Source organism: Notothenia rossii, assembly GCF_949606895.1.
Source record: "Notothenia rossii genome assembly, chromosome: 5".
In the NCBI taxonomy this organism is placed as follows: domain Eukaryota; kingdom Metazoa; phylum Chordata; class Actinopteri; order Perciformes; family Nototheniidae; genus Notothenia; species Notothenia rossii.
In genome coordinates this window covers 13,341,459-13,362,293 of record NC_136903.1, presented here as the reverse complement: position 1 = coordinate 13,362,293, position 20,835 = coordinate 13,341,459, and the positions used below count along the sequence as shown (strand labels likewise).

At 41.5% G+C, this 20,835-nt stretch overlaps 1 protein-coding gene across 3 annotated transcripts in view; it reads left to right on the top strand.

The window, feature by feature from the left end:
• LOC307039658 (cGMP-inhibited 3',5'-cyclic phosphodiesterase 3A-like) overlaps positions 1 to 20,835 on the top strand; it is an 82,691-nt gene that overhangs the window by 9,357 nt on the left and 52,499 nt on the right. Inside the window, exon 1 of one of the 3 annotated variants that reach the window (XM_079681923.1) lies at positions 17,224 to 17,296. The exons of the other annotated variants lie outside the window; for them this stretch is intronic. The gene's annotated coding sequence lies outside the window, so the exon portion shown is untranslated. Of the gene's footprint in view, positions 1 to 17,223; positions 17,297 to 20,835 lie in introns of those variants that run through there. 3 annotated transcript variants of the gene reach the window in all.

The following is a 20,835-nucleotide window of genomic DNA, read 5'->3' as shown; positions in this document are numbered from 1 at the left end:
GTAACAATGCATTACATTTCATAAACTTTCTCAACTCATAATCTATTTCGTAACTATCTCAATTAAACGCAGTGTAGTAAAGAGTGTGATATCCCCCTGTTAGCAGGCTACATGTCTGTGTAGCTCGATGGCGTGGTGCAAGGAGAAGTGTTATTGTAACCTCTGCCTGGTGAGCCCCCCCGTCCCTCACTGGCTCGCCGTGAGTCTGTCTGTCCCTGCAGCCAACAAGGCTTCTGCTGTTCCCCGCTCAATGCCATGTTTTACTCTCTAAATATGTTGGAGAAAAAAAAAATCTGTCTCTACATCTGTCCATCATTTGGGTTATTTCACCCCTTGAAGCAGCGAGGGTCTTAGGGTTTGGGTTAGGGCTGTTTCTGAGCGGTCACTTTCAATTAGTCAGATATTAAAAGTGGAAATTATAGTTTTAGTGCTGTGCCGCATTTGCATAATGGTAAACCATGTCTATATGATAAGGATTTTTATGGACATACCATGTTCGAACAGTTAACAATGGAGTTGTGTTTTTACCATATTGGTCAGTTTCCGGAATCCACTCAAACTAAAACGCTAATGGCTGACTTAAGGACATTGTTAAAAAAAAAAAAACGTAATGGTCAAGGAAGTAATTCAAAAGAAGCAATTAGTCCGTGGTTCTTTTGTTTCCTATTCATCTGTTTTTGTTAGCATCATTCCTTGAAGAAATATGTGTATTGAAGTGTGTTCATTGTCACTGATGTAGGAAACAAAAGAAAAGTCTTGATTAACTTTTTTTCCTTTTAATATGCTAAGCACAATGAATGTCAAACTTTCATTATTTATTTTTCAAAGTGAATGCCATCTCAAATTGATATCCACTTGTCGGGTGCATGGTGAGGACAAGACATCCAGAGGGCCTCAAGATGTTCCCACACTTGCAAGAGTTCAACTACAGACTGTAGTATTGAGTTTGGAAGCATGAGTTTCTGCTCAGTTGTTAGAGAATTGGTTAGACTCGAGCTTGTCCTCAGTCCGTTGTCCAAAAACCATGCTTAGGCCGTTGGCTCTCCGTCTGTGAGGAGTATAATAAAGTAGTGAAGCCCTCCAATAAGACTTTTCTATACACTGTAACCACCTGCCCATACACACACACACACACACACACACACACACACACACACACACACACACACACACACAACACACACACACACACACACACACACACACACACACACACACACACACACACACACACACACACACACCATGCAGTCTGGTAAGCCAAGGTGTCATTGATTTGTTGATGCTTTGCTCTGCATTGCCTGGAGACACTAAACGATGTCAGGGCTGACGTGTCCTTGTGTAGGTGACATCCGTTTATACTCGCCCACAATCGATGGCTATGAACTCTGTGTGTGTGTGTGTGTGTGTGTGTGTGTGTGTGTGTGTGTGTGTGTGTGTGTGTGTGTGTGTGTGTGTGTGTGTGTGTGTGTGTGTGTGTGTGTGTGTGTGTGTGTGTGTGTGTGTGTGTGTGTGTGTGTGTGTGTGTGTGTGTGTGTGTGTGTGTGTGTGTGTGTGTGTGTGTGTGTGGTCAGACAAGTCCTGTGGAGTGGAGATAGTGGGCACCCCTTCCTTCCCAAGATAGCCAAGCTCACCAGCTAATTGCTTTCTGGAGTACGTAGACATGGACGCTGGTTCATGTCACATCTTTGCCTGCAAAACAAGACGTGAGAAAAAACATGCCATGACAACATATGAGCCTCGCTGATAAGAGGCATGGCATTGTTTTAGAAAATTTCGAATGGATTCCCATCAACAGCCCATCGTCCAACCAGATAACAGACATGCTCTATGTGCTAATGAAAAGTTTCTATGTGTTGTAAAGAGAGGTTGAAACTGGAAATGGGACTCACAACAATGTGATTGAGGTTAAAATAGGCGCATTGAGCCTTTATTGAATGGTTTTGTGCCTGAGGCTGCTTCAGGTTTCTCTCTACATAATGTTTTCCATTAGCTGCTGTTCCATTCATACTCTCGCTGATCCCTTCGTCGCCTCCTCCGGGACTGGACAGCTTAAATGAAATCCCTACACCTACTGTAGCAGACACCTCTTCTCTTCCCCATCTGTCCTTTCCATGGACAGTGGAAGAGTTTAGTGTCAGGTATTCATGGTTTGAAGACCACATTGCAGATCATTTTTTATAGAGCAGTGCAACCGTCTTTAATTCTGGTTTTATATTTTACATCTCTCCATGGTCAAATCCACTCAGGTGTTAAGATTTAGAGGTCCCATGTCATGCTTTTCCAGTTATTACCCGTCCCCTTGTGTGTTCTGTAGCTTTTTATCTAACGGTCTGCAAAATTCACAAACCCTCAAAGTGCACCCTGTAGCGCAACCTTTTTTAGGAGGAGGGCTACTTTCAAAAAATAAAACAAGCCGGGGGCTTCTGTTACTCCTCTTTTTTTTGTTTTTTGCAGTGTGTATATTTAGCACATCTGACCTTTAACCTTTGTGTGCTGTTTGGGCATGTGGGACTCATTTGCAGTGTTTACTAAAAGAACATTTATTCAATTTAATTATTTTAACCTGCTTTATTTGGGGGTGGACCTTACCTCCTCTAGGGGGGTCCGGGAAGATTGTTTTTTAAATGTTGAAGTGAAATGCATCAATCTGGTGCACTTTGAGCACAAAATGAATTTATGGATCCAGCTCTCAACACTCAAGCTGTATACTTTTCAATAATCCAAACTTCTTTAGAATATGATCACCAATAACAAATCATTTAAACTGGTTTATTCTTATCGTATGTTACCTAGTTAGCCTTCTTTCTTTTCATTTATGCATATTTTACTAATCACTCCCCTTTTAAACTGTGTGTTTTTTTTTGACTGTCCTATAGTAAACATTGGAATGATTTCTTACTTTATCTATATTAAATAGATAAAGGTGTGCTCTCCCTCTCTCTCTCTCTCTCTCTCTCTGTCTCGCTCGCTCACAGAGGCTGTGTGCTCCTCCGTGGCGATGACGGCTTGCGTTAAAAAATAATAATAAACATATTTGTAAAGTGGGGGGACACAAACGGGATTTCCAAAAGTGGGGGCGGACATGTCCCCCATGTCCCCAGTGGAAATTATGCCATGCGTGTGTGTGCGTCAGGTGCAATAAATATATATGCAAGTTGCAACACACACAGAGTAAAACTCTGGCCCTCATGTGCTGTATAGGGTGCACGACTAGGCTGTTCAATGGTGCTGATGTGTTGTGTAGATTCTGCCAGAATGAAAGGTCACACTCCTGATGAAGTGGTGAGGTGCCACATTGCTTTTCTTCCCGACTGCAACGCTGGTCCCGCAAATCAAGGGCCTCCAAGAAGGCGTGTAGGACAGAGGGTGAATACACATACTATATGGAGATGCTGTATGAGAAAACCAATGTGATTTTGGAACATTGAACAATGTAAATCCATTCTCGTAGACCTCAACAATGGAATTATGATCAGTAGAAATGGCCATGACATGGGACCTTTAAGTTAAGAGGTTTGGTAGGTGATTCATCAATGCTTTTGGAGAAAGCGTTTCCATTATAAGGCAGAGGAATGGCATGTGGTGGTTTTGGCAATGCTCCACAAACTGGAGAGGCAGAAGGACATTTGACGTCACTGGAAACGTGACCCACTTCTCAAGAGGCGAGGAGCCTTGGGCTGGTTGAGCAGATGTTGCACAGATGAGCCTGGGTGCATGCACACACACGCATACATGCGCACCTACCCTGTGTGCACACGTTCTACTCTGCATTTATTTTCTGTTAAAATACCCACAAAGAAAATAAATCACTGGCACGGGATCTTTGACTGAATCTCATTTGGGTTTGTGGTTCTGCACAGACGTACACTGCTGGGTCCTCATTGTGTGCACTTGCAAAAGAGGTAAAGCACGAGAAAAGGGAGGTTGTTAGTGGGTCAATCAGGTCGTATCACAGGGGTTTTCTTTAAACGTGTGTCAGAGGGTAAGAAAGAAACCTGAAGCAGCGTCAGCAGTATGCTTTACAGCTGCATTGCTCCTGTTATGTAAGGTGGATGTAGGGAAAAAGAGACCATTTTGGACCTAAGAAAAGTGCTACTTCAGTTCCCCACTGATTCCATCCTGCCCATCAGCCCGGGGCGATCTCCTCCTCCTCCTCTCTGCCATCACGGTGGCGCTTTCAGATGTTACATAATACCTTTCTTTCTGGCCTGTCAGTTGTTTAGACGTGTGACAGTGCAATGGGCTCTCTTATCTCTCTTCCATTTGCACTTTTGATTGAAAATGTAAAGGACCCTGTCACAGTGTTGGTTCCAAAAGTTTGGGTAGATTACACTCCTCCAAGCTGTGATGAATTCCCCCTTGAGCATCAAAAATGCACCGTCTCTCTCGCTATATCTTTTTTTAAATTGTATTTTAAGCAACCATTATCAATATTGTTTTACTAACAAGGGACTGTTGTGTTTTTTTTGTGTGCATATTTAAATACATTTTTGCTTGTATGCTTGAATGACGTGTTTTTTAGTGTTAAGCATCTTTGAACATTTTGAATACAGCTAAATAATTGAAATGTCTTGGTATTTCCTATCATTTGTATGTAGTTATGAATCCAGTGAAAAACTGCCACTCAGCTCTGCAAATGGTTTTAGCATCTTGACCTCATTGTTTTGGTTTCACCCAATACTTCCCTGTCCTGTTTTGCTTTTACAGAGTTGTTTTTCAGACCAACACCAAACAGAAGACAGACGAGGTTATTGACAAGCTTGTTAACATAGCAAAGCATTTAGCAGCTCAAGAACCAGACTGTTCCCTCAGGAGTTGATGGAGACGGAAACAAAGCTAAAATCACAGTGAATATTGGTCAGGTGGACACAAACGTGACACCCATAAATGCCTTGTTTAAAATGAATATGTAACATTTGCTTACTAATAGATTTACATTTAAATGCTGATACTAAGACACTTGTGTATTTATAGTTTGTCTCTGCTGCCTTAAGTGGCCAGAAACTCTATTGCAGGATCTTTAAAAAAGTATTTTAAAGCTTTATTCCTCTAGTTTCCTATCAAGCTTTTCTCTCAAGGCATTAGTTTTTTTACGTGCCAACTTGTGAATTTAAACTCCCCTGTTGGAGATACTAATGTTTAATCCAATCTGATTTCACCTCCTAAACATAATACACACAATTTGTGGTGTAACCAATCCTCTCAAAAACTGTAGTAATGAGAGCGGGAAAAAAAACTCTGGCATTTCACAAATGTCAGTTTATCAAATTAAATTGTGGACACAGTATGTTAGTAATGCTCGCAAAAAAATCTTTGTTGGAGACGGCAGTGGGCTGAATGGTCCAGCCTGCAATCTGAGAGTCCATGTGATGTTCATTTACACACCACATGGACTCTCACATTGGAGGCTGACTCATTTGCCTTAAAGAGCATCTTGCAGGTTGTTTTTTTTTCTACATTTATGCTTAAACTTGCTTGAAAATTACAATTAAAAAAGTGAATGTAGGATTTGATATGTTTTACGAGACATAAGGGCAGGAATTCAGAGGGAAAGGAGCAATTTTGAGCTCTGCTCTTAAAAACTGCTTTTTTTTAAGGTCATACATCAAACGCGTCACATTACATAACAAAGGGGAAACATCTCCGCTCTCTGACCGCGGGAATAGTTAGTAGTTGCGTTGAGTTGAGCGGTTGTGTTTTAGTGAACTGGTATTTTTCGGTTGAAGAACTTGAAGAAATCAGAATCATATAAGTACATCAGGTTTCATAGAGCTAAAACATTTCAAGTGCTACTCAACTGGCTTTAGATAAGCCAGTCCTTTATTAGTATACAAGTGCTTTGTTAATAGTTCTATCGTTCGAAGTGGAGACGCGAGATACAGTACGGCTGATACTTGCGCATTAGTTTCTGTTATGGATCAGTATCAACAGTCCTGCCAGTAACGTTACTATATTATCAGTGCTACTTTAGTTATAGCCTGATATATGATACTAGCTAACTTCACAATGTTGTGATGTGACGTTAGCTAACATTCTGTAGCTAACGCCGGTCACTCACCAAGATAGCTGCCCAGTTCTCCACTGGTTCTCCTCACACCACAGCTCAATTTCTCTCCGATGGCCGTTATTTCTTCTAATCCTTGGCTGCTCCTGGTCTCTTGGACGCCTAGCAGGCTCATAATTATAAGGTTGTGGTCCGTCATATGCATTCGAATATTCATGTTCAACTTCTTCTGTGTCGAAACTAGCATTGGGATCCATGTTTATTAATACGTTACACCTTCCGCTCTCCCCCTTGTTTCCCCCATGTTACGTCACACGCGGGAGGTCACGTGCCGAGGTTTTTTTATGCGGATTGAAAATGTCTTACAAAAACGACGCCAGATGTCACTGTAATGTATATTTCTGTATATGTTTTTGAAAATCTGGTGTATTCATCATTTTCCTACACATTTATTCACAGGTGTCTTTAACCTGGAAGTTGCTCTTTAATATATAAACAGATGATTTCCAGTTATTTTCCCTTGATTCTTGCATTGCGATCACTTGGTATACTTCTGATGGATTCGTTTGGATTTCATCTATGTTGCTTATCTGACTCTGTCCATATTGGGGTCAGAGCATTTCTCCATTTCAAAAAATTGCATTTCGGCACTGTCTGCCAAGCCGCAGCTGGCAGTCACCTACCAATTTCTGAGAAAAATCTGTTGAGTATCCCGGATCTATGGAAAAAGGAAACATCGATGTCGGTTGATCTCAATCATAAGCTTGGCTGTGTGCTATTTATACTCTACATGTTGTACAGGATTTCAATCTAGCTCCATTTTGGCAGACCTTTCCCATTCATTTGTTATTTTTTCCCCGGGGAATAGTCAGAAGCTGCATGGTTTCAGGCAGCAGCTGGGTCGGGCCTTTTTTCTCCAGAATTCAGACAAAGTCCATAAAACAAAATGGTGGCTCCTCCAGTTGCTCCCTCTGTCTGTGATGAGCTCATTATTTCTGAAATGTCAGTGGTAATGAAGATTGGTCACCTTCAAAAAGCAACCCAATTTACTGTGTCTGAGGTCCTTAGATTTCTGGTCAGGCCCTGCTCGTGCAACCAAACAGCATTTCATACTTATGGAGCCCATATTGTTACTTCATGGCAGGAATGCACTTGGATGTCGAAGGAAGCACAAACATTCATGAAACACACATTCATGAAACACACACACCTGCGTAAAGGCCGCCGGAGCCTGTGATGTTGCCACAGATGTAATAAGCCCTCATTCATTTCCACGATGGCAGAATGTTAAGACTGATTCAGGGGCCGCTAGATGAAAAGGTCAGCAGGCTTGTTTTGAGTGAGTGTAAGATTTCCATCATCACGCCGCACACTCTACCAGGCCCAGTCCAAACTACACAAACAGTGTCTCTGAAGCCCTTGACAGCCTCGATTCTGCCATTAAGTCAATAATCTGCCCTCACTCTCTCCCTCTCCTCCTCCCCTCACCGCCACTGACCTGCTGTTAGTTTACGTACTTCCCTTTTTACTTACCCTCAACAACGCTTGTCCAAACAGCAGCATAACTTTCCCCCTTATGTGTTTCCCTTTCTCCCACCGTGCCATTTTCCATAATTCTTCCTTCTCTTTTTTCCCCCTTCCTCACTTCTTACCCAGCACCTTTCATTGTTTCCAGACAGTGATGAAACATATTGAGGAAAGTGTGTGGAACTTTAGGGTCTGTTTGCACGGAGAAAGACAGGATCACACACACACACACACACACACACACACACACACACACACACACACACACACACACACACACACACACACACACACACACACACACACACACACACACACACACACACACACACACACACACACAGGAGTAATTGTTCCAGGAAAGTGGCATCTGTGCAGCCCATTAGACAGGGATTCAGTGGACCTGTGCGGGCCTTTTACATATGGTGGTCAGCTGCTGGAAAGGAACTGGAACCAGAGGTCACATTTGAGAGAAAACATTAGGGGAGATGATGCATGATGGACATACACACACACACACACACACACACACACACACACACACACACACACACACACACACACACACACACACACACACACACACACACACACACACACTTTTCAAAGTCCTGTAGTGCCCTTCACCGCTTCCCCGGTTGCATTGCTCTGGCCAACTTGTTTATAACCGCTGGGCCTGGCAGCAAGCTGAAGCTATACCCTGTGGGCTACAAAATAAACTCTCACTCTCACACATTTGGAGCCTCAACAAATTCTAACACTCATCCCCTCCTGGGTCACTTCTTGAATCATTAGCCCTAAAAAAAGTCTGACACATGTTCATGAGTAAAGGGGGTTGGAGAGAGTGAACTCTGAAAGGCCTATCATCAGTAGCACCACAGTTATTATTGCAGAAAAAGTCTCCACTACTGTAATGGCTGCTGAAATGGTCCTCTAGAGTGCAGGTCCCTGACTTTAGTGAGAGAAGAGGAGCGAGTGAGAATGAGAGGAGAGGAGTGAGGGATTGTTTTGCAAAGATCTTTGGGAAGTTAAGTAAGGAGGAGTCCTTCTCTTTCGACCCTGCAGCTGTGATTCATTAGTATATTTGTGTTGCTATGTCTGAGTTGACTGGACCATGTATGGACCCGGGCCAGGCCGCGATACTTCCAACTGTGCCAAAGTTCTGCCGCCCCCTTATCTTTAAACATAGAGGCATTCTTAATACAAGTGTAATGGATAAAACTGGATTGTATTTTACTGCATTTATGGATCATCTATTGAACTTAAAGCTCCCTGGTGTTTTATGTATATTTATTATGTTTTTTATTTGACAGATATTTTACTGTAGTTGCAAACTGGTGAATTTGAGGAAGGTGATTTGATGAGGGGTCATCCTTGTTTTGATGAGAAATCATCTTGTGAGGCTTACACGGTTACACATGCTGATATTACTGTTTGTAGCTCAGCAGATGTTTTGTTCTTTACTACATTGGTAATTCATGTTTATAAAATCATTGCAGCAGAGAGAAGCATTAATGCTCTTGATGTTGTGACCCATGTACACTAATATTCAGTCTTAACCGCCCGGTGCCCCGGCGGGAGGTGTTTCTTTTTCTTCTAAACCTCTCTAAAAAGGTCAAATTACACTTGTTTTGCATCAATCTTGATACAGGGTACTTATTATATGTTATAGTTTGGATTCCTAAAGCTTTTTATCTACTATCCCATCATTCAAGGGTGGTTTTCACTATAACTAATGGTTTAACTATAACTATAATAATTTACATTTTTTGACTATGTTCAATCTGAATTTACTTTAAAATAAAAAACATCTATATTGATTCTGACTCTTCTACATCCAACTCACAGGTGTATCATTTCTTTGAGAAAAAAGATTATTAATTTACCCCTTTTCGAAGTGAATATATAGTCATTTGTTCTGGGCATGTCATTTTTTTGCCTGAAACCTGAAAAACAGGCTCAGGGTTAGGGTTAACACCTTCAATGCATAATTGTCAATATAATATAAATAAATAATCAGATTTATTTTTTCAGTAACAAATTCTCTTTAAAATATTCAACATTTGACATAAATAATACATTCACTATTGTTGATAGTAATAGTTTAAGTACCATCAATAATTTTACTGCCATGAAATTGGAGTAGATAGCCCATTTAACTCAATTTAACTTTAACAGTTGGAAATACAGTTCAAAGCAAATCAATGTGGTTATACTTAAGTTAGTCTTAATCAAGTTAGTCTGTTATAAATTACATTTGTAAAAGTAACACAATCACCCTGTTTCTAATCATTTTGGCAGTAAGCCTCCCACATTTAAAAAAGTTAGTTATAGTCAGGTAATGTCATTACAGAAAACTTTTTAAAGAGAACTGTTCCTTCTGGGTGGTATGCTGTTGGTCACGCTGATATGCGAGAGAGACCCTGCTCACGTTGTTTGAATATGTGTCGTGTCAGAGCACCTGGTCAGAGCCTCGGGCGGTGGATGTGGCTGTGCATGCTGCATGAAAACGAGACTCATTAAGTTTACTGTCCTGCCAGGTGGACTGCAGCTTGCACACACACTCTCACGCACATAGTGCACACACTCAAACTGTGATGCATGCATGTATCCATGTGTGCTTGCTAATGGTTGCACAAATTAGCCCAATTACACACTTTGCAGGGACAGAGCTGTTGGGCTTGTAATCAGATCAACTGAGATATGGTATCGTTGTAACCAAATTAGTGATGCTGCAGAGTATCGTATATCAGGTTTTGGCCAGAGCTCAGTCATATTTGTGGCAGAGAAGTGACATGGAGCGATTGTCCCAAATGCAATAACTGAACTTGCGTCATGCACATTAACAGGTTAAGGACAGTTGACGGCATGTGAAGATAGACTGATGCTAAATAAAGATCACACTTACATCTTAATATACAAATACAAGAGACATGTATATTCTGACAGAAGCTACAGTTTTGGTCAATGTTGTCTCACTCACAGCAGACTATTTTCAAGGTAAAGTTAAAAGTAATTTGCTCAAATTCATTGCTCATTTTTTTTGTTTTTGTTTTATCGTTCAATAAAACAAGCAATATATCTGTATCTATTATAAGCACTGTACTTAATAGACGGGTGACTAGAAAAGCTCAACACAACTTACAAGCCACTTCAGTAATGTGATGCATCTTGTTCGTCTTATTTAACGCACTGTAATACATTTGTTCATTGTTACGTCCCCAGCCCAGGGGCCTCATGTATAACGCCGTGCGTAGGATTGACGTGGGAAGGTTGCTTACGAAGAAGAAATCCGAAAAATAGGTACATAAATGTTCTGTCCGATTCACCTACGCCGGTTTCCCTTTTTTAAATCACAATCGACTCGAAATGCGGTGCAGCTTTTGCGGGCTTCACGTAACGCCCATATTTGCCTATAAATAGTCAAAGAAACGCCCATTCATTCATTCATTTTGACTGACTTTTTGAAGAAGATAGCAAGAAATGACGACAGAACAGCTAAAAAAGACATCTCACACCGTGTCAGATTTTGGTTATTTTGGGGAGTTCGAGATAAATCATATTGCTTGGTGGATGCAGTTTGAAACAGAGTAGCAGTATGGAAGTCGGATCGTCACCAAAATAAATAAATAAGTAGTCCGAAAAAGGTTAATGACAAAACGAATACACATAGCATTCCTCAGGCAGTGTGTTTGTACCGGGGACAGAAGACACCCCCTTGATGAGAAACTAAGAAATTATCGGGGAATCCCTCCGGAGTGGAGTAATGTCGACTGGATCTGAATTATGTTTTGGTATTTGGTGGTTTGCGTCCCAGCTGTCGATCAGCTGTGCGCAGCGTCTCCACTGAAGCCTGTGCATCTCAACCCCCCCCCCCCCCCCCCCCAACTAATGTGTTGTGTTATATTAGCTGTACAATTTACCACATACTGTATGGTGTTCTTAGTTTCCATACCTCCTGTGTTTTATGAGCGACTTATCAAGTCTTAGCAAACGGCATAAAACATGATTAAACATGATAGTATATAAAACCATGCTCTTATCTACAACCTATAGAAATGCAAAACGGCGTCAGTTTAGACGTAATTCTGTCCTCCTGCTTACCGCATCATTTATGAGAAAACATTTCATAACATTAACACAACATATTCGAGGTGGTTTTAAATAACATATCCGTATTTATTTATTTCTCCAAGTTATGTTTTTGTGTGCACTGAGCAGTCTCAAACAGGCGTTTGTTTAATCGTTTTAAGATTGGCTTTAATCAATTTATGAAAATGAATTCTTCATATATGATAAATGAGAGGTAACATTTTATTTATGGTATTATTTACACATATTTCTCTCCATTCTTCCTTCTGCCAACGGTGTCGCAGTTTCTCTTCTCTCCCGGTTGTGTGCTTAGTGCGCGTACGCATGGGTTAGAGTTTGCGTGGAGGACCGCACGTTTTCCCGCCAAGTTAGTATTTTATAAATCGCAAACATTGCGTAGAAACTGGTGTACGCCATTTTTTGAGCATAATGATATATATCCCTTTATAAATGAGGCCCCAGGACACAATTAGTGAAACTAAATTGGTACAACCACATTAGCAGCAGCTGCCTTTCCTACATTTTTTATTTATAAAATGAGGAGTAAGAAGCAGGGCTGAGCCTCCCATGCAAGATAGTAATTTAACAATGTTTTAACAGAAAAACAATTTTTAAAATCCATACGTAATATTATGTGGAATTTTGTGTCACAAAATGTTGATTTTTTTGTCGCTGGAGATGCACAATAGATGTTTTGACTGAAGACACAATTAATAAGACCCCAGCTGAAACGTCTGGTGCCAGTCTGGGCTTTTTCAGTTCTTGTGAATCTCCCCATCTGATTTGACCCTCCTAATGGTCTTTGTGGTGGGAATGCATACGGGCCCCAGTAATGGAGTCTGGATCACATGTTTGTCTCGGCATACTCGTCTCTGATAGGCCCGTGGTTCTTAATTACCAGAGTGACTGTTTATCCACACTGTTTGCCTGGATCCTTATCAGCCATAACAGTGTTTTAACTCCCAGTGGAGAATGTGTGGGAGACGGCGAGAGGAAGTGTGCATGTGTGTGTGCATGTTTGATGTACTTTGTCAGACATGGGTCAGAGTGTGTGTGGAATGCAGAACACGCAGATTCTGCCAGCGATATCCTGGTTGTGGTTGTTCGATGAGGCTGTGTTTTGCGCTCCCTGTTGTCGGGCAAAGAGTTAGACTTCTCAGTCATCGATGGGACACTCGTGTTTTAAGTTGTGAGCCTCTCTTCTTGCTTCATTCCTCTGCACCAACGTTATCAAGCCAACGTTATATTTGCAAGATTTGCATTCCAAATCAGGAGCCCTTGTAAAGGTGTGACGAATTTGGATTGTAAAAATGTTCACACAGTTTACCATCTGTCTGCTTTTTATTTAAAGTGGAGCCGCTAGAATGAGTTGGTACTTTGTGTGTGTATACAAATGTGTTCCCATATGCGTTAACTTGTGTGTGTGTGTGTCTTGTGCATGCATGTGTGAGTGCGTGTGCATATGCAAGGGTGTGTGTAACCTGAGCTCTGGCCATCTCCCTGTGTGTGAGTAATGGTCCCTGTTTTATTGGCCCGCTCCTCAACAGACTCTATGAGTAATCACATAATGCCTGCTCTGACGTCAGAGCTGTTTCCATGGTAACACAGTGCTCCCCACTCTGGGGAGGTGCGTTCATTTTTTTTTCTTTCCCCCACATCTCGTCCTATGTGCGCTCGAAGCTCTGGCTCCGGATGGAGACATTACTCCTCGAGCTAAAAATCACCTCCCCCTAGTCTGTAGTTTCACAATGTGCCCATATGATTAGAGACGCACACTTTGCTCTCTTTTACCTTCCACTTTTTTAAATTTCATCCCCATCTCCCAATCTGATCCTCTCCCTCTCTTATTTCCCTTTCCCTATTTTACTCATCCTCAGTCTCTTCTTGCCTCCCAGCTCTGTCTCTTTCATGATTAGCCCCATTTTACTCTGTGTCTTCCCCTTTCTTCTCTTCTCAAAACTCTGTAATGCCTGACAAACCACCTCTCCTATTTCCACGCCAGATGTATTCATTTTTCTCCGTCTTTCATGCACTGTTGAATTCCAGTGAACGGCCGACCCCTCTCTTTTCTAAAGGCTCTTCCTCTTCACAGTTTTGCCTTTTTCCTTTCTTGTTCCTCGCTCTGGTGAGAGGACAGCCTCGGATGAAAAGGAAACATACTCCCTGGTGTATCCATGCTTATGTAAGATTAATTCAGCTCCAGCCATCCCCTAGGGTGCCAGAGGACAATAAAGCAAGTTCAGGTTTAGTTTATTACCGAATCTTCGAGAAGCAACGTGAACAATTATCACTTTGGCGTTGCATGAGTGCATAAATACTCTATTGATTAATTGGAACTAAGTTTCACATTAGGTCAGATATTTGTGGATCCAATAACCAGTTTCCTTCATGGTTTAAGTCACCGAAAGGTTTTAAGCATCAGAGTTTTTCCGAGCCCCTGAATGTTAGTCTGGGTCAAAGTGTAAATAATCAGCCTAAATCTGTAGCTAGCGAGGCCAGTCTGTCTGGCTCTCAGACACTCACACAGGGAAGCTGTTAATGGCTCTGCGCTGTTTCTGTTGTCATTGCTCAGAGAGGCCGGGGCTGAAAGCATTACACTGCCCATTTCAACCCATTTCCTTCCCCTACTGAAAGTGGTGTATAGTTGCTCACAAAAAGGGATCTGCCAAACCAGCAGTGATCTAACTGCCGCTCTGTCATGTTGATACTCGTCTCCGTCACTCTTCCATACAGGAGCGTGATGGGTGGCTCACAATGAAGACTGACTGGTTGTCTGTGTGATGTGTTTGTGTCGGGAGCAGATCAGTGTAATAGAGTCTCTCTCCGATCAACAGGGCCCGCAGCGCACAGGTGTCCGTCTTAATTTTCCAATCAATTATGCCCCAGTGGAAAACAGGCCGTCTGACACAGGTGCATGTATGTGTGTGCTGAGTATCTCTGTTTTAGTGTGTGAGAGAGGGAAAAAACACACAGAGGAAACAAGAGTGGTAATTCATGAGTGTGTTTCTGTGTGGTTTGCCAGAAAGGCAGCCTTTCCAGATGACAGCAATAAAAAAAGTGCCGCCTTACAGCTCAGTCCGGAGTCACGGCTGGGTTTCTGGCTGACTTGTCCTTGCCTTGTTCCTGGGGCCCAGGGACAGCAGAGACATACCCATTAGTGCGTTGTTGCATGTGACTGGAGTTTTGACCCCAGAGCTTGCAAGCACTATCGAACCATAACCCAATGAGCCACAGTTGAGGGTTATTGCCCGGGGCGAGGCCCTTTCTGCCAACACAGGTCCCCTGGTTTCGCACGGTTTATTATGGCACTGCCAGCTCAGCAGAGGTATCAAATCCAGCCAAGGACAGGGACAAGCTGAGGTTAAGATACTGACAGTGAGGGTTTAAACAATGCAAAATGTTTAGAAAGTGGGAGATCTATTGTCAAATAAATAGTTCAGATAGAGATTGATACGACTCTGCTTCAGTCAGTTTGCTTAGCGTAGCATAAAGACTGAATCATGTGGGACAGCTTGCCTTGCCTGTCCTTCTACCATCATCTCTTAAAATCACTGATTGACATGTTATATTTTTTTCGTTTTAATACATAAACAAATTATTCCAGTCTTAATGGCTTACATCCAACGCAGAGAGACGAGAGTCGCTGTAATTTAACTGTAAACTGAACTATTCTTTTAAGTGAACCCCTCTTATCAGTTATGCTGTCGTGTCAGAGCCCATCAGTGTTAATCTACCAGTTGGTATCAGAGTGTATAAAAAGATTGGAATGAAATGTGACACATGGAAAATGCACTGCTCTACTAAAACAATCTGCTTTCGACCTGACAGGAGCCATTTAGCCTTTGGCTTCCAACTTCTGACAGCTCGTTATTGTTGCTGCGATTAGTTCTGTAATTATGTAATCACTGACAGTAAATGTTTTGGATGTTGATGCAGGTTGGGTAAAGTCTTCAGTTTCTCTTCCACCATTGTTGTCTTCAGTGTTTGCATGAAGACAACCCCCCCCCCCCCCCCCCCATCAACCACACAAACACACACTCCTTCTCTTGATGGTTTTCTGAACAGATCTCATTGCTTCAGGCTGTCCCAGCTGGACTAATCTAATAATTATATGGGGAGAACTAATTTGTTTAGGGGTCTGTTTTCCATTAAATCAATGCACACATGCACATAATCAACATGCAGATTTTTTAGATGGAAAAAAAGGACCATATGCCCAAACGTCCACAGTGTTTAACTCCAAGGTGGCCATTTTGTATTTACAAGTCTTGCACGGTACAGCCTTATCAACCATGCAGCTGAAGCTGTTTATGGCTCTGTTTTATGATACCTCTCTTCTGGTCTACCTCCCTAATTAATTGAACTACTTCCCATTATACTGGATTATCCTTTCAAATTGGGCATTTTTCGAGCTAGGATTGTGAAAACAATCTTGGCTGATGGTCCTCATTTATCCAGAGCTGGAGCAGACATTATTTGTTTCTGCTTTTACATGGTCTACGGAAAGTGCAATTACAGCAATAAGAGATGAGAAGTCACACTAGCTTCAGGCTACAGACCAACTTTGTGGAACTTGTACAGGATGTGAACCTCTGCTGAACATGATCTTAAAACCAGGATTAATCTCTCTTTTCATTGTTTGATTAATCGCCCTGCCACCATTACTGATTGGCCAATTAAGAGAATAACAAACGCGGAGTTGGACAATGTAATGACCGAGTGAGGTTAAACACAGCCTCCATCAGACTCTCCATCATGTTTTCCCTGCTTTTTCAGATGGTAGCAAGATGAGCCTGCTGTTCTGCGGTGTCGTTGGACCGTGTCGTGGGGAGCAGAATGTAAAAGGCAAAGGTCTCAGCAAATTGTTTCCTCAGCTGTGCCGCAGAGAGGACTGTTTAGGACAGGCTGAGAATTTCAAAGCCCCTTTAGAGTTATGTTGTCTTAAACTTTCCCTTGTTGTGAGAGTTTTGTGGCTTTCAGCACCAGAATGCAAGGTCTCGAGCCACCATTTTGTTGGACAGAAGAACTATTCAGGAGAGGGAACGGACAAGTGTTTTCACAACAAAGGGACTCTGGTGTTTCCTGTGTTTATGTACATTTAAACACCAGGGGTTACATTATGAGTCTCCTGTGAATTTACTTTTGTCAAATCTCTGAGGGCTTAAGATATTCCAAAAAATAATATTTGAAAACATTAATACAATTTGTTTTTATTTTTAAATAAAAAAAAATAAAAAAAAAGATTTGTTATATTTTTCATTAGTTTTACCAAAATAACTTCATTTAATTGAATTTAAAATAACATGCCAAAGAAATAAATCCTTCGAATCTGCCTGTTCAGTTTCTGTTTGAATGTAAAGAGTTAAATGAAAGAAGCTCGTCTCTGCCATGGTCTCTGCGAGTTATGTGAAGACAGGAGCTAATTGGTGGTCCTGCTGTAAATTCACAGAGGCTAATGTCAAGTGACAGTACAATTGACCAATCTTATCTTCCCTCTAAATGGGTGGGCTTTATTTTCGTGGACTGTATGACAAGTTCTGCCCGCTCTGAAGTTTATGCAAGTGGTGCAGTGACGCGTCCTAAAGTCCGGAAGTAAGCTGCCGTTGGGTTCCCTCTACAAAAAAGCAATGGGATTTCTCCATAGGATTTTGGAAAATAGCTCGAAATAAGGTCTGTCGAAAACGAACCTGTTTGATAAACGCACGTTTTGTTCAGCCGGATAATATCCACATGTCTACCCTACTTTTATTATTTTCGATCGATAGATTTATGATTAGCATAAGTTCGTTCATGACGGCTCATGTCAGTGATAGTGATGACATCGTTGCGAAATTATTAACCGAGTCATTTTCAAGATTGAGTTACAATGATAAATTGGAGTGGCAAAGGATCAGCTGCATGACCCCGCCATCAAGACAGAGGGCCGTATAAAAGTCACGGCTCGCCACTGACAAAGATTCATATCATTCAGATTATAAGTGCTATGAGTACCAAAACAGTTTTCCCTACTTGAGTTACTAGAAGTAGATATTGTTTTGTAAGCATCGATGAGAGCAATTTTAATACATTTTCTAGTTAGATTTTTGGGAGATGTCATAGATTTAGTGAGATTTTCCTCATTAGGTTGATAGAAACGGTCTTGGCTGCATAACCTTTCCTTGAAAGCATATTAAAGCAAAATAATTGATTATTTTTGAGACAGGGTTGTTATGAGCACATGGTGTACAGCTTATAAAATGTCAAAACCTATTGATTAGGACATGCCCTCCTGTTACTACTAAATTATTCAGTAAAAAATCAACCACAAACTGTTTTCTATTATGTAAATATGTAGTATGACAGGTCACGAGTAGCTTTATCTCATGGACAAAGAAGATTATTGTCATGCTTTCTGTATTAGTCTGGACATTCACTGCTTTTCAGCCCACAGCATAAACACAATTTGATCAAAAATATGTTTAACAATAACTTTTAACACCATTTGTCAATCTGATGCTGTACTGATAGTACAGATTGAAATGAGACAGCGTTTGCGGTGACCACCCCTAAACATTTGATCTATTCATATAAAAACTGCTCAGCCTACTTTAAGCCGCTGCTGAACACCCACCTCTCTTCTTTGGCATTTGATAGTTAAGCTTTACACCTAGATTACATGTTTTGTTCTGCTGAAATTGTTTATTTTTAATTTTCCTTTATTGTATTCTGTGACTGTTCAGCACTTTAGTAAACTTTGTTGTTTATTTTAAAGTGCTACACAAGTTTGTCTTAGACTGTTGTATACTCATTTTCACAGTTGTTTTCTAAAACAAGAGAAAATGTACACTAATCCAACAATAAGCTGCAGACACGACACTAAACAGAACCGGAGTTTCCATGCATATTTATGTAGTGAGTTCTTTGTTCCCTGTGTTCATCTCCTGACAGCAGTTTTGCAATTATTTATGGGTTCTATTTTTTAAGTGGAACAGGAAGAGTATTTCAGGCAATAGCTGCTCATGAGCGCACAACAGCTTGTGAAAACGGATGGCAAACATAATGTTTTGCTTATTGATTTTATCAGGAAAAAATAAATATAGCTATCTCAGGCCCAGCTTTTATAGTGTATGATCTATGCTCCTTCTGTTCTGAAGCATCTGAGACAGTATCAGTGAGAACTGTGACTGATGAATGTGAGGAATGTAAGCTGATGTCACTGGATGTACCGTAGCTTCAGTCACATGGCTAGGTAAACACAAGTAGCCTTTTGGTGTGTGTGTGTGTGTGTGTGTGTGTGTGTGTGTGTGTGTGTGTGTGTGTGTGTGTGTGTGTGTGTGTGTGTGTGTGTGTGTGTGTGTGTGTGTGTGTGTGTGTGTGTGTGTGTGTGTGTGTGTGTGTGTGTGTGTGTGTGTGTGTGTGTGTGTGTGTGTGTGTGTGTGTGTGTGTGTGTGTGTGTGTGTGTGTGTGCGCCAGCCACCATTTACTCATCAAGACGAACCAGGAAAAGTCCTTTCAAGAAAGATGTTGCTCCGTGTTTTTGAGTACGAAGAAAAAAACAAATGCTTTGTGTATTTTTACTAGGATTCCTTCCGTGTATAAACATCAGACCTTAATGCTCTTTGCACACACACACACACACACACACACACACACACACACACACACACACACACACACACACACACACACACACACACACACACACACACACACACACACACACACACACACACACACACACACACGAGAACTGAGCCTTGCAAAGACATATATATATGTATGGATATAGTTAAGGTTGTTTACCCTACAACCATACACTCAAACACAGTGTGTACAAACAGAAAACCAACTTCTTATAAGTTATGAATGTATCAGTCAGTCATATACAGGACTGTCTCAGAAAATTAGAATATTGTGATAAAGTTCTTTATTTTCTGTAATGCAATTAAAAAAACAAAAATGTCATACATTCTGGATTCATTACAAATCAACTGAAATATTGCAAGCCTTTTATTATTTTAATATTGCTGATTATGGCATACAGCTTAAGAAAACTCAAATATCCTATCTCTAAATATTAGAATATCATGAAAAAGTATACTAGTAGGGTGTTCAACGAATCACTTGAATCGTCTAATTAACTCGAAACACCTGCAAGGGTTTCCTGAGCCTTGAAAAACACTCAGCTTGGTTCAGTAAACTAAATCACAAGTATGGGGAAGACTGCTGATCTGACTGCTGTCCAGAGGACCGTCATTGACACCCTCCATCAGGAGGGTAAGACACAAAAAGAAATTTCTCAAAGAGCAAGCTGTTCACAGAGTGCAGTTTCAAAGCACATCCACAAAAAGTCTGTTGGAAGGGGGAAATGTGGCAGGAAACGCTGCACAACCAAGAGAGATGACCGCAGCCTTAACAGCATTGTGAAGAAGAGTCGCTTCCAGAATTTGGGGGAGCTTCAAAGACAGTGGACTGAAGCTGGAGTCCAGGTATCAAAAGTCACTGTTCACAGACGTGTCCGGGAAATGGGCTACAATAGCCGTATTCCCATGGTCAAGCCACTTCTGAACTCAAGACAACGGAAGAGGCGTCTGACTTGGGCTAAGGAAAAGAAGCACTGGACAGTTGCACAGTGGTCCAAAGTCCTCTTTTCAGACGAAAGCAAGTTTTGTATTTCATTTGGAAGTCAAGGCGCCAGAGTCTGGAGAAAGGCTGGAGAGGAGCAAAATCCAAGTTGCTTGAAATCCAGTGTGAAGTTCCCACAGTCAGCGATGGTTTGGGGAGCCATGTCAGCTGCTGGTGTTGGTCCACTGTGTTTCATCAAGCCCAGAGTAAATGCAGCTGTGTACCAAGAGATTTTAGAGCACTACATGCTTCCGTCTGCTGAAAAGCTCTATGGAGATGAGGAATTCATTTTCCAGCATGATCTGGCACCTGCCCACAGTGCCAAAACCACCAGTAACTGGTGTACTGACCATGGCATTACTGTCCTCGATTGGCCTGCAAATTCCCCTGACCTGAACCCCATAGAGAATATGTGGGGTATTGTGAAGAAGAAGCTGAAAGACACCAGACCCAACAATGCTAATGAGCTAAAGGCCGCTATTGAAGCATCCTGGGCATCCATAACACCTCAGCAATGCCACAGGCTGATTGCCTCCATGCCACGCCGCATTGATGCAGTAATCCGTGCAAAAGGATTCCCAACCAAGTACTGAGTGCATTAATGG